Source organism: Mauremys mutica, chromosome 5 (genome assembly GCF_020497125.1).
Source record: "Mauremys mutica isolate MM-2020 ecotype Southern chromosome 5, ASM2049712v1, whole genome shotgun sequence".
NCBI lineage: Eukaryota > Metazoa > Chordata > Testudines > Geoemydidae > Mauremys > Mauremys mutica.
This window is the reverse complement of record NC_059076.1, coordinates 68,727,796-68,740,155: the sequence shown is the minus strand read 5'-3', so window position 1 is coordinate 68,740,155 and position 12,360 is coordinate 68,727,796. Positions and strand designations below refer to the sequence as shown.

The 12,360-nt window shown below is 41.5% G+C and overlaps 1 protein-coding gene across 3 annotated transcripts in view; it reads left to right on the top strand.

The window, feature by feature from the left end:
- FSTL5 (follistatin like 5) overlaps window positions 1–12,360 on the top strand; it is a 626,682-nt gene that overhangs the window by 373,201 nt on the left and 241,121 nt on the right. The gene's annotated exons all lie outside the window — the stretch shown is intronic.

Sequence of the window (12,360 nt, the reverse complement as noted above, 5' to 3'; positions counted from 1 at the left end):
CACCTGCCGCCCTGCCGGCAAAATGCCACCCCAAGCGCACGCTTGGCGCGCTGGCGTCTGGAGCCGGCCCTGTTGGGAAGCTATTGGAAAACAAATGGGAGGTGATGGATAATGGAAGCATTGCTTCACAGCTACCTTAGATTTTTCTGTTAGGCAATGAAGAGCCTGAGTCACCTCTTACTGTTTTCCAACTGATGTAACTGCTTTGATTTTAAGGGGCATATAATTTACATTTATATAAGTGAGAGCAGAGCAGTCTGGGAGTGTAAGGTGTGTTTGGGTGTTATTTCTCACTCAGATCACAAGTGGAAATGAATTTGGTGTTTTCTTCCTAGTTGCTGTGTGCAGGGCAAAAAGAAGCCATTTCATAATTTGTCACATTCTAGCATAATCTGTGGTGAAGCCCAGGAGTGTTGAAGATCAGTCTTGAGGTTCAATGACAGAGCTACATGGAGAAACCTGCACAACTACTGCATGCACTAGCTCTGGTGCTGACTATTAGTTGCTATTAATCCTTTCAATACATGAGCACCAAACTTCACCCTTTTTAAAAGGGAACTAATTGAGTGTATTCAGAAATATCACACTCCTGCTCTTTGAAATGTGCAAGCATGATGATCATCATTTATAAATTATTCCATTTGAATTATTCAGTATGGTTTTAAAAATTCTTAGGAAAGGCCAGTGGATAAATGATTGTTCAACTTAAATTATGTGTGCATATTAGACCTTTTGTGAAAACAATAAAAGCTATTAGTCCCCTTGTTGATACTGCAGGGTCCACCAGGAAGATAGTGTATGACTTATGATATGTTTGTATAATATTTTTAGTCATGAAAGATTAAGAAAATGAAGATAGGTATAGTATTAAATAGACTACATCACATACTTTATGTATTGTTACATACATTGTTACACTCTTGGGCCTGGTCTACACTGGGGGGGGGGCGGGTTCGAACTAAGGTACGCAAGTTCAGCTACACGAATAGCGTAGCTGAACTCGAACTACCTTAGTTCGAACTACTTACCCGTCCTGACGGCGCGGGATCGAAGTCCGTGGCTCCCCTGTCGACTCCGCCACCGCCGTTCGCGGTGGTGGAGTTCCGGAGTCGACGGGAGCGCGTTCGGAGTTCGATATATCGCGTCTCGATGAGACGTGATATATTGAACTCCGAGAAGTCGATCGCTACCCGCCGACCCGGACGGGTAGTATGGACGTACCTTTGGTTGTAGCCAGTGCAAATCTGGACATTTAAACAAGATACTGAATATGATTGTTAGGATTGGATAACTCATTTAAATAAACTTTGGTCCGTTTAAACTATTTCTGGGGCAGTTTTTCAAAAAAGCATCCTCTGATTTTGAATGTGCAGTTCTGCTTATGCAATCCATTTTGGGTACAGTAATACAGCTAAGAAGTCTTACTACTTGTGTTATGGGTCAGATAGGTAAAGTGGATGAGGGAATATCTTTTATAAGACCAATTTCTGTTGGTGAGAGAGACAAGAATTTGAGCATACATAAAGCTCTTCTTCAGCTCTGGGAAACTTAGAGTGTCGCTGCTAAATACAAGATGGAACAGAATGTTTAGCATGAATACTTACCACACATTTCAACATCCCTCCCGTCACAGAGAGGAAAGGGAAGGGGAGGGAAAAACAGCTGGTGAGAAGGGTTGCTAGTGGGTTATACATAGTTGTAATAAATCCAGTATCTCTATTCAATCCATGATTTTTAATGTCTAGCAAAATTAGGAATTTAAGCTCCCAGCCTCATCTTTTGAAAGTGTTATGCAGGTTTCCTTGGAGGATGAGGACAGATAGGTCAGATATAGAGTGATCACTTTTGTGAAAAGTGTTCACTCACGGGTGATGTGATGTTTTTGTCTTTTATCATTTTCCTGTGTGAGTTCATTCAAGAGTGTAGTGATTGTCAGGTTTCACCCACATAGTTGCTATTGGGGCATTTAGTGCACTGGATGAGGTACACTACATGCTGTAATAGGCATGTGTAGAACCCCTGGATCCTGAAAACTTTATTGTGGAGGGTGTTGATCATTGTAGCAGTGGAGATAGTTTTGCATCTGTTGTTCTGGCAGGGTCTGCTGCTGCTTCATGCTGATGTGTCCTGGTCTGTGGGGAGCTTGCTTCTGATGATGAGCTTGGAGAGGTTGGGGAGTTATTTGAAGACCCAAAGATGGGCTTCAGGAAAGATTTATTTCAGGATGGGGTCCACATCGAGTATGGGTTGTGGTTATTTGGTGATAGCCAGTATGGGTTCCAGTTTGGGATGGTAGATGTCAATTGGGGGTGTGCAGTCAGAGGGGGTTTTATTTCTATTGAAACAGGTATGCTAGGGTATTTGGATGACCCATTCCATAATACAATCTATTTCTCTGGTGGAGTGTCCTTGTTTGGTGTAGGTGGGTTTTGAGTATGTTAAGATGTATATCCCAGACTTTCTCCTCAGAGCATATTCTATGGTATCTGACTGAGTGCTTGGCTGTAGATAGATAAGATTTCTTGATGTGTTTGGGTTGGTTATTGGATCTATGCAGGTAGGTATGGTGATCCCCGGGTTTCTTGTATATAGTTGTCTGTAGGGTTCCATTGCTGAAGCTAATCACGGTGTCCAGGAAGTTGATGCTGGTATGGGCTCCTCTGTGGGTAGGCCTGTACTATAACACCTGCATAGATGAGGAAGGCAGCCTCCCCCCCACCCTTTTTTAAATGTTTTAGGCACCCTGGGCCTATTGGGCAGTTTGCTATTTTGCTTGCCTTGCCCATATTTACCGTCTGTTACACCTCCCTGTGTAAGGTGACCATTTTTTTCAAATTTAAAACCAGGACATTTAAAATAGCTCAGCCAGCATGAGTAATAGTCGCTGTAGTAGAATATAAGTTGAAAAATATTGCGGAGTATGCTTATCTTTTTTTTTCTTTAAGTGAAAGAATACAATAAAATGTACTTCTTTTATTTATATTATATATTATGAAAGTAATTTTGCGGAAAAAAAACAAATATTTGATATGGGTAGATTAGTACATAATTGTATACTTATGATTTTGGGATCCAAGTAAAATAGCAGGTTTTAATATGCCTTCTTCCTCAAGCTGCTTCAAATTTTGCCGCACCTGTAACGGCAAGAAAACGTTTGCTTTTCTGTCAGCTAATTTTGTTTTTAAGTCACTGTAAATATTGCTAGTTTCTATAATAGAAATCTCCTGTCATTCTATTTTCAAAATAGCATTGTGGAACATTGATGACACATTATGCAAAAAGTAAAGCCAAGACTGTCTCTGAATTATCAAAATAATTTGTGATAATTGTGGGGCTCTTCTCGTTTGAGGCAAAATATGATTTTAAGGCAGGATATATTTGTAGGACGCGCTCAATCGCGGGTCGTAACGCCAACCATCGTGTGGCACTGTATCCCAAGACTTTCTTATATTCGATGTCCACGAATTCATAAGATTCTTTCAATTCATTAACGCGCACTGTATATATATAAAAGTATGAATAAATCTTGGTGATAAAAGTTTGCACATTAATTGGTACACAGTCGGCTGCAGTTTGTATAGCATTGTTCAAAATATGAGCGGCACAACCAATTCCCACAAGCTCTCTTCCACCCAAATTTGATTTCAGCTTGATAAAAATGTTATTTTTCCCACTTCTTCGCATTCCTCCAAAGTTAGTATTGGTGTTGTCAGCACAAAATCCAAGTACCTTGGTATCTAAACGATACTTTTTTAACACTTCCAAAATATAATCAGTAACTATGTCAGATGTTTCGCCTGGCAAATCTCTTACTTCCAAAATTTTGACGTGTATTCCATACTGGTATGAAAAATATCTTTTTATTATGGGAATCAACTTTACTTCCTTGTGGTTTGATGCATCCGAATAAATAGAAATAAAATTTGCAGCATCTAAATCCTCTTCCAATAACTGTTTCGCATAAGGCACCAGCACATCGGTAACTATTGCCTCGCATTTTGTTCTAGAACATGTAAACCTGGCATCAAAACATGTTTTAATCAGTTTGCAGGTACAATCCATTGATCGGAATGAGTGATTATGCATTACTGTGTGGTACGCCCATAAACCTTCAGCTGCAGCTAGTTTTCTTTCAGCATCTTCAGATTGTTTTTTCTTAAAATATGATGTCACACTCATACTTGCAATTGCTGCAGACATGGCCCGTTTATGTTTGACTGTTTGTATGTGGTTTTCAATGTCGGTTTTTCCACTGTTTGCAATAGAAAATACACTTCTGCATTTTACACATTCCACCTCACTATTGTCATTATTAGTACTTGCTTTGATGAATGTATATTTCGATTTTAACTCGTCATTGAAGACGCATTTTCGTCGTTTTGGCGCCATGGGTGTCCAAAAATAAACAATTATTACAAACTTCGTCGGATGTCGGTCTTGGTCCGAGGGGGCAAAGTCACTGGTCCAGGATCGAGGGGGGCGAAGACGCCGGTCCTGGTCCAAAGGGGCGAAGGCGTCGATCCTGGTCCAAGGGGGCGAAGTCATCGGGTCCTGGCGAATCAGCGAGGTGCGCCGTGAAAACGGCGGAGCGAAAAGCTCGAGTAACCGAGAGAGCGCGGAGCTCTGAGGGCCAGTGTCACGGTCCAAAGATGCCAGATCACTGGTGCCTGTCCTGTGCTGCGGAGGGCCTTTTATAGTCCGAAGCTAACACCGAATTGGTCGATTTTGGCGGGCTCTGTGTGATGATGTCATCATCGAGTTCCCACGGTCGGGCTGTATGTAATGCGCGGGAGTATTATCGAAGAGTCGCCGCGGCCACAATATAGTGAGAGTGCGTGTGCTGAATGCCGAGTATTGCCGAGATCCAATGACGAGAACCGTCGTGTAAAATAAAACTAAAACTAGGATAAATTAATAAATTTGATTTAGGCTGGTTTATCAAGGATTGATTTGATGTACTCAATCTTTTGATAAATTAATAATTTTTGATTTTGTAGTCCTAAACTGTACTGGTTACATCTCACGACTAACCAGACCAATGTCCAAAAAACCAGTACTGTACTGGTAAAACCAGTACGTATGGTCACTTTATCCCTGTGCATTAGCTGCCCCAGCATAACTGTGTTGAGAACTGCATGGAGGAATTTCCTCAGAGCCCTACTCCCCCAGAGACCCCCCAGGAGTCTCTACGCTGTCCCATGAAGTAACATGCCGTAATGGCCGATGAGTCCCCAATATGCCCTGGGGCTTCATTTGCAACATGGGCATCGCTACCTTTGCTGGGGGGGCCTGCCCCTGTCTTGCTGGCCAAACTTGAGCCCAGGCTGGGCCTGCTCTGTGACCCCATGCAGACCCCGCATACTTAGCTGCCTGAAGCTGCTGTAGCAAATGTAAATTAGCATGCAGCAGCTGTGTAATACCATCAGTCCCCACAATGAAGGTGCAGCTTTTGGACCTTCCACTCCTGGGTCCAGAGTATTTTGCATATTTACTGTTCCAATAGGCTGACTCCTGTCAGGTGAAGTCCCTGAGTGACTGGTTGAGCATGATCCTTGCACCTGGCAGTGGCCCCTGCAACTGCCACCCCTTGCCAGGCTGGAAGGCCAGATACCACCTCTGCCACCCATTCCCCCTAACCTCTGTGGTACAGGTCACACTCACCCCCACCCAGAAAGCATTGCCTTCTTCTCCTGGCCAGCCAGACAAACTCCTCCCTGCTTAAGTGCAGGGTGGCAGTTGTGAGAGATGCTGGTATATAAGGATGTGACATCCATGGTGGCAAGGATGGTATTCTGAGAGAGGTTGTTAATATTGTGGAGTTTGTGGAAGAAGTCGTCTGTGTCCTGGAGGAAGTTGGCCTTTTGCGTGGTGATTAGTTTGAAGATGGTTTCTTTGAGTCTCCATATTCCGTCAGGAAGAGTTCCAGGGCCATATATGATGGGTCTGCCTGGGCTCTCTTGTTTGTGTATCTTAAGAAGTATGTAGAATGTCCATGGGGTGGGTTTGTGGGGACTAAATTTGTAGAGTTTTCTCTTGGAGTTGTTTGGGGAAGGATTTGATGATAGCCTAAAATTCCTGGGTAAATTGTGGTGTGGGATCATTGAGTTTGTCACTTGTTACTTTGCTTCAATAAGTCAGAATTTAGATGACTATCTTTTGTACCCACAAATTGTTGGTACATATATACAGACACAAAGTTAGATGCCTCTCTCAAAGAAGTGTCTCTTTCTGTTTTAATTATCACCCCATATAGAAATATTAATATTTTCAAATTCTGGTGTTTAGGTACCACATTGCCTTCCTGCCTCACAGTGGTCCCTGACCATAGGTTCTCTCAGCTCCTGTCCTGGAATAGTTTTCATGTATGTTATCTATATGTATGTGGTAATATAGCACACACAAGTATCTGTATGAGGAAGGACTTCAAGATTGGAAACAAGTATGAGAGAAGACCTTTAGTGCATTTGAATCAATAGCTTGGGAGTACAGAGGGAAGTCTAGTAACTGAGTATGAGATTATCAAATTCATTTTTAACCAGGACTTAGAATGATATTTGAACCCAAATCTTTGGGTTGAAAGCCTATTTTACTAATCTGCTATACAACCTAGGTCCCTTAAAGACTTAGGTCAGTGGTTTTCAGTCTTTTTCCATGTGCTAAAAAATGTTGAATGGAGGTGCAGACCCCTTTAGAAAACTTAGATGTGTCTGTGGACCCTCAGGGGTCCATGGACCACATGTTGAAAACCACTTATTTAGGCAATTAAATTTTATTTCAATATGCAGACAAGGACCAGAGTGTGATATCTGTTTTAATTAATTATCTTTTGTTTCATTAGCATCACCTAATAGTTTTTTTTTCCAGTAGTGTAGTTGATTATAGCCTTGACTGTGACATAAAGATTGTAAGTTCAGAATCAAATACGACCGTGAATTACATTGTGCGTTTTATGATAAGGCTCCAGTCAGGCAATAGGAACTTTTATTTTTTTCTATTAATAAACTACCTTCAGGACAAAGAGAGATCATCCATTTTAAAGATTATAATACATATTTTAGATTAAAGGAAGCTGGTTTTCTTGATAATAAACTGGTAGTTGCCTAGTAGAAAGATTAACATATTATATTCATATTCACTTACTGCTAATTATTTAGACAATATCTCTTCAGCTGACAAAATGCATTTGAGATAAATACTGGGTTTTCCCTCCCCACTTTTGCAATGCAAGTAAAATAAGGTGTGAAATAAGCAAATATCACTCTTAAATATACAGTTCGTTCATATTTACAATTTTTTAACTTGTGTTTATTTGTGCTGTACTTTTACCAGCTATCAGTTCATATAACAATGTTGCTGACAGAAGTAGATGGCATCATGCTCAGGAAGATTTGTAATTTAAATAGTAAGTGGTGTATTGGGTTAAACCTCCTTAAACAGCTGTGAGCTCCACCCCTCATTTAAGATAGCTGTAAGAGACAGCAAAACAAAGGTCTCTTCCAAGTATCAGTGGGTTAGTGTAGTCTGGTATTTCTGGTATTTATTGTAAGGGAGAATACAGAGTGACAGACTGTCTCTCTCTCTTGGGATGAAGCGGCCTGGAAAGTTATGGTCCTTACATTCAGGGCTTTTTCTCTTCTGTCAGTAGATGATGAAGGCAATAACAGAGAGGTGAGAACTGCTTCTGACAGAACTCTGTCTTGAAATCTAGTTACTTGGGCCCCAGTTAATCAAGATAATTCAAGATGTTTGTAAATTTAAGCATCTGAGTAGTTGGCTTCAGTAGGGCCTCGGAATTTGTGGGGTTTTTATTTTTAGGCTTTTGTTCTTTTACTCTTAACATACATATGCCAGTGTTAGCCTTTTTACATATATCATGAGCTTTTGAAGGGCTACAGGTTATATTTCCAGGCCTGCTATTTGAATGGTGCAATCACAAAGGAGCAAAACAAATTACTTCCAATAATAGTAGGGGGTTAAAAGGAAAAAAATAAGCTGAATATTAAGAAAAAATTCCCAATCAGATCTTGTTAGACTATGGAACAGTCTCTCAGTGCAGGACCCATAAACAGGGATCATTAAAACTAAAATGATAGAGATCTCTTTTAAAGCAGGGACATGAAGTATGTAACATAGATAAAGTTTTCCCTACCCTTCGGATTCTACCTGACCACCCTTTTTAATCAAAAAGGAATTGTGCACTGTTTGGTGGGTAAGTTGGAAAAGGTTGGATATTGACTCTCACTATAGCTGCTCAAACTTGGAATGTCTGTTCCACAGGGAATTCTAAGAAGTTGTTTTTGTTCAGACTCGGATTGTTTTTTTTTAATATGAAATTTGCTGTGGAAAGGAAATTTTGGTTCTTTGGAACATTTCCATTTGAGTTCTCTGCCACAGAATGGGAAACTTAGAAACTAGGAAACTTGCCTTAAGCTTGACTCCCACAGCTTCCAGGGCCACAAAGGTCCTGAGGAATAGGGAGTCTAGACGCCTTGAGAGCTCCATCTGGAGGCAAGGCTCCCAGGACTGCAAGGCTCTCAGTTTCCTCTAGACAGACTGATGAGGAGCCAGAGGAGTCAGGGAGTCAGGAACCTGTCTGATTTCCTGTCAGCAAAAGCTTTGTTGAAATCAAGAGATTCCTGCAAATGTTTTGAGTTCAAAGAATGAACATTTGTTGACAGAAACAAAGTCAGTTGGAAAAATTCAGACCAACTCTAGTTATCACATGGTTCTGAAGCTTAGGATATGGATACCCCATGTGTGTGGGTAAATTATAATATATATATAAAATAAAATGATGTATGCATACATACGCATGCACATACACAACACACCAAATAAAAGTAAAGTCAAAGGGGATTATATTTATGAATATCTCTTTTAATAATGGGCAAAGAATAAATGTGTTTTGTCTCAGAGGAGCGGCTGAAATGTAAGACGATGGAGCTAGTCACCAAGTAGAGGAATCAAATACAGAATATTCAGAGTTTTAGGTTCTATAAATTAAAAATTATTCACAAAAGAACTCAAGGATTTGCTGACTTTGTATAATTAAATGGCAAAAAAGTTCATTAGAGTTAAGGTTTCCCAGTACCAGCTTGTGCCCTTCTAGAATGTCAAGTTCAGCATAACTCAATCTTCAGAAAATACAGCATTAAGATAAATACCCAGCTAGCCTTAACTCTACTTTCCTGGAGCTGCAACAGCAATGGGAATTATCTGCATGCACTGCCCTGCATTCAGTGTGTGAGTTAAATGGTTTGAACAGTGGAGGAGGTAGGTAGGGCAGGTTGATAGAAGTATATTTGTAAAATGAGAGATGGGGATTAGTTTGAGTGTCAGAGATATGGCTGTGATATGAGGAGATCAGGTTTGTGCCTACCCCATGTGCGTGAGTAAAGGAAAGGGGAACATGAATACTTCAAGGAGCTATTGAAAGATTCTATAGGTTGTCACAGTAGCAGGGAAACAGAGGATGGGAGGGTCTTTCCACAGGGATTATCAATAGTGAGCTGGGATATGAGAGCAGTCTTTGGGGGTTAGTGAAGATAAGGGGAAGTATAAGTTTACATGGTATCCTGTGAGTAAGTGTGAAGGGGTTGTTAAATTTCACAAGTGAGCTTATTCTGTCAGGAGAGTAGGTACACTATAGGGACAATAGCTGCCTACCTATAGTGCCATACTTATGCTAGCATAACCCTGTAGTGTAGATGCAGCCTACAATTATGGAAGGGATCTGTCATCTGCTGCCACTGAGACCAGCCTAGCTCCATCCTCTTTGGAACCCCCCTTCAGGTAGTTGAAGGCTGCTATCAAATCCCACCTCACTCTTCTCTTCTGCAGACTAAACAAGCCCATTTCCCTCATCCTCTTCTCATAAGTCATATGCCCCAGACCCCTGATCATTTTCATTGCCCTCCACTGGACTCTCTCCAATTTGTCCACATGCTTTCTGTAGTGGGGGACCCAAAACTGGATGCAGTACTCCAGATGTGGCCTCACCAGTACTTAATAGAGGGGAATAATCACTTTCCTCGATCTGCTGGCAGTGCTTCTACTAACGCAGCCCAATATGCCGTTAGCCTTCTTGGCAACAAGGGCACATTGTTGACTCATATCCAGCTTCTTGTCCACTGTAATCCCCAGGTCATTTTCTGCAGAACTGCTGCCTAGCCAATTGGTCCCCAGCCTTTAGCAGTGCATGGGATTCTTCCATCCTACGTGCAGGACTCAGCACTTGTCCTTGTTGAACCTCATCAGATTTCTTTTGGCCCAAACTTCCAATTTGTCTAGGTCACTCTGGACCCTATCCCCACCCTCCAGCATATCTATCTCTCCCCCCCCAACTTATTGTCATCTGCAAATGTGCTGAGGGTACAATCCATCCCATCATCCAGATCATTAATGAAGATGTTGAACAAAACTGGCCCCAGGACCGACCCCTGGAGCACTCTACTTGGTACCTGCTGCCAAGTAGACATCAAGCCGTTGATCACTACCCATTGAACCCAACAATCTAGCCAGCTTTCTATTCACCTTATAGTGCATTCATCCAATTTATACTTTTTTAACTTGCTGGCAAGAATACTGTGGGAGACGGTATCAAAAGCTTTGCTAAAGTCAAAGTATATCATGTGCACTTCTTTCCCCATATCCACAGAGCCAGTTATCTCATCAATCAGGTTGGTCAGGCATGATTTGCTCTTGATGAATCCATGTTGACTGTATGCCCCACCCTCGATTCCAGTTCACATGAGGGGGGACGGGGATGTCAGATCCCCACTGGTCCCCCCAGCTTGTGACACACTCATGGGAGGGGAATGTGGTGCTGACAGGTGCCACTGCCTCCATTTTCCTTCAGTCCTGTCACTCACCCCCATGTTTCCCCTCAGTGTCCCCCCCCTCCTCCCCGTCCCCCCACCCATCCTTTTAATCCCTCCTCACACCTACAACTTTCTCATCCTATTTCCACCTACTCTGCCACTGCAAATCACCAGCCCCTCCCAGTGAACATTTGCATCTGTCATTTATTTTCTTTTCAAAAATAGTTTTGGCACCTTCTGAATATTCTGCTGCACTCAGATTGCATTTCTCCATCATTAAAAGATGCTTTGACAAAGGCAGATCGGAGCAAAAATAGCTCCTCTTTTTATTTCAGATTTCTGCCTTGAATTGGATTTTAGTGCTTGTGTGGTGCTTAGATTCATTGGCAGGAACATTCCCTTGGAGCTGCACAAATCCTGTGATTCTAGGGCACCTTTAAACACTCCTTGTGTTCTCGCTCTCTGCACAGGCGCAGTGTAATGTATTAGGCATGTGAGCCTTAGGGCAAGTCTACACTACAGCACCACATCAGCACAGCTGCAGTGCGTCTGGTGAAGACGCACTATACCAGCGGGAGAGCACTCTCTTGTCAGCATAATTACTCCACATTGGCAAGAAGCAGAAGCTATGTGGGCAGTTGACATAGTGCCGGTGTGGGGGCAGAGCGAAACTTGAGTTGCAGGGGAAGGGGGTTCCACACCACTGAGCTATGTAAGTTAGATGGATTTAAGTGGAAGGGTAGACCTGCCCTTAATCTTGGCAGAAGGCCTAACTGAAGAAACAAACTCTTTTTCAAATAATGGGTGATGGGTGGCATGCACTCTGTTGTGGTAACCCTTGAGCATTGGAGACCCTGATGCAATTATCTCAGCCCTCTTGATCTCTATCTGAGCACAAAAATGTGTTTCCAAAATGTCAACTTTAAGAAAAGTGTTTTTTTTTTCTTTTCTTGGAGGCTATATTCTGGAATCCCCTTGGTCAGATGGCCCCAAATTTGGATCGCTGACCACATCCTGCACCCCGATAAGGCACACCAGATTTCAAGGCAATCCAATTTTAGAGCACTTGGACCAGTTGAGCTTTAAACAGAAATGCTGGTATTAATCTTAACTATAGCTCTGCTGTAATGTTTCTTATGGTATCAGAATAATTTTATATAGACTAGAAACACTCTTTTATCTTTGTACTTTAGCAGTTTTATTCAATTTATGAAACAAATCATTTTATATTAGTATATTGTGCTCTTTAATTTTTAAAATGAAAATCTCTGAAGCATATAGCTCAGGTGGCCTTTACAATGGTCCACAAAATCTCAAAGCTTTACTACAAACAAGTAAATAGTAAATTATTCTGTTTGATCACTTAACAGATGCAGATACATTTGTGAGCACTTTCATTTATGATAGCAGTAGAAAAAAATGAAGGTAATGTGGAAATTTCTGAATAGAACTCATTGAATACAATGAATGCTAATACCAAGGTTTATCATAAATAATGCAACAAAGTAATGTTCCAGTTGTAGCAACTGGCATCCTCTAT